Source organism: Lycium ferocissimum, unplaced genomic scaffold, assembly GCF_029784015.1.
Source record: "Lycium ferocissimum isolate CSIRO_LF1 unplaced genomic scaffold, AGI_CSIRO_Lferr_CH_V1 ctg4444, whole genome shotgun sequence".
In the NCBI taxonomy this organism is placed as follows: Eukaryota; Viridiplantae; Streptophyta; class Magnoliopsida; order Solanales; family Solanaceae; genus Lycium; species Lycium ferocissimum.
In genome coordinates, this window is record NW_026725670.1 from 38,433 (window position 1) to 40,443 (window position 2,011).

At 44.4% G+C, this 2,011-nt stretch overlaps 1 non-coding gene across 1 annotated transcript; it reads right to left on the bottom strand.

The window, feature by feature from the left end:
• Positions 1 to 444: 444 nt before the first annotated feature.
• LOC132044409 (small nucleolar RNA R71) lies at positions 445 to 550 on the bottom strand. The gene has a single exon (XR_009412178.1). It is a non-coding gene; the product is annotated as a small nucleolar RNA R71 (small nucleolar RNA).
• Between the last annotated feature and the right edge of the window lie 1,461 nt (positions 551 to 2,011).

Genomic DNA, 2,011 nt, shown 5'->3' on the forward strand with positions numbered 1-2,011 from the left:
GGTGATCATGAATCAAAATCAGCAAAATCATCGTTTAAATCGGCGGAATCGTTTGAACAATCAAGCGGATGAATCGATGAGGAGAATATTTTCTTGAGCTTGCTCAAAAGGAAGACTATGCATCTGCTATTGTTCAACCTCGAGTTGGAGCTGCGACTGTGAAAATTGACTCAACTTTATACCAGCTGTTGAAACTTGAGGGATACTTTCGGAATTCTACCGAAAATGACCCTCAACGTCATTTGCAGAATTTTGTGGACGTGTGTGCTAATCACATCCAGAACAATGTTCCACAGGACGCTATTCGGTTGAGGTTATTCAAATATTCTTTAGCTGGAGAAGCGAGAACATGGTTCGAGAAGCTGCCCCGGAATTCTATTACTTCATGGGCAGAAATGGTAACTGTTTTTCTGACAAAGTGGTACCCCCCTAGCAAGAAGGCTGAGATTCGAGACAAGATATATGAATTCAAGCAGCGACCGGGGGAACAACTATATGAAGCTTGGGAGAGGTTCAAAGAATATTTGCAGAAAAGCCCAAATCATGGTTTTCGGAGAATATATTAATGGAAAAGTTCTACCGAGGGTTAGATCCGGTGACGCGGTCGGTTGCTAACAATGCGGTGATGGGTGTTTTATGAACAAGACTTTCGACGGTGACCACCATACTTAACAAGGCGACAACTCATAATCGGGCTTGGCACTCGAACAATGCGATGTGATACCATACGGTAGTGCTATGATCCGAGAATATAGTGAAGGAGAATCAAGACACCACTCGGCAAACCTTGGCGAGCTTGCAACAAATATTTCCTTGCGACAAAGAAGTTTGATGAATCTCAAATCAAAAAGGTAAATGTTTGTGAGGATGATGCCGGTCTACCAAAAGGGATGTACCATGCTCAAGATGGTCCGTTCCTTGATGGGCCACCTATGCAGGTTGAAGATGCTAATTATGTTAATAACTCTCAAGGGGGTTATCTGAGACAAAATTACCAGGGTGGCTATCACAATCAGAATCAGAACCAATGGAGACCTCAGCAAGGTCAGGGTGCCTACAACAACTCTGGGAACTACAACAATAACTATGGTGGTGCGAACCAAGGGGGCTACAACAACAGCAACAATTTTGGGAACAAGAGTTCCAATCCTTATATACCACCGAAAGGGCAGTCATCGAAGCGGGGTAGTTCAAAAGTTGAATCAATGCTTGAGAAGATTACGCTAATCAATCGAAGTACGAAAGGACTTTATCCGGGCCGAGGAAACAGTGGGTTCTCACACAGCGGCTATTCAGAAGCTTGAGTCGCAGATGAGGGATATATCCAGAGAGCAGCACCCTCCTAAAAAGGGAGGACTTCCGAGTGACACTATTCCAAATCCAAAGAATGGCGGAGGCGGTGTAGACAGTGTGTTTGCCATCACTACTAGGAGTGGTAAAACAATCCGAGGGGCTGATGAGAAGGTGATTGATCTTGAGCCAATAGATGATGAGGATGAGGTGCGGTCGAAGCACCCATTGTTGTTGATGAAAATGCTACGACAAGAAGGTTGCGATATTCGGAGATTGCGAGACCGGTGAAAACACGAGCAAGCGACTGTGAAAGGGGCTCTCCGCCTCTTGACTCAGCTTTTCAAATCCACACCACCTTTTCCTCAAAGGTTGGTGAAAAAGAAGGAAGATGCTAAGTTCGAGAAATTTCATGATCAACTGAAGCAGTTATCTCTTAATTTTCCCTTCTTGGATGCTGTCAAGGAGATGCCGGGCTTTGCTAAATTTGTGAAGGATTTGCTTACCAAGAAGAAAACGGTTCAACATGAAACCGTAAGTTTGACTCACACTGTGAGTTCCATCATCTCAACTACTACTGTTCAGAAAAAGGGAGATCCTGGGGCGTTCACCATTCCTTGTTCTATTGGGCACCATGATTTTGCTCGTGCTTTGTGTGATAATGGGGCGAGTATTAATTTGATGCCCCTTGCTATATACAAACAATCAGGGTTGGGGATGC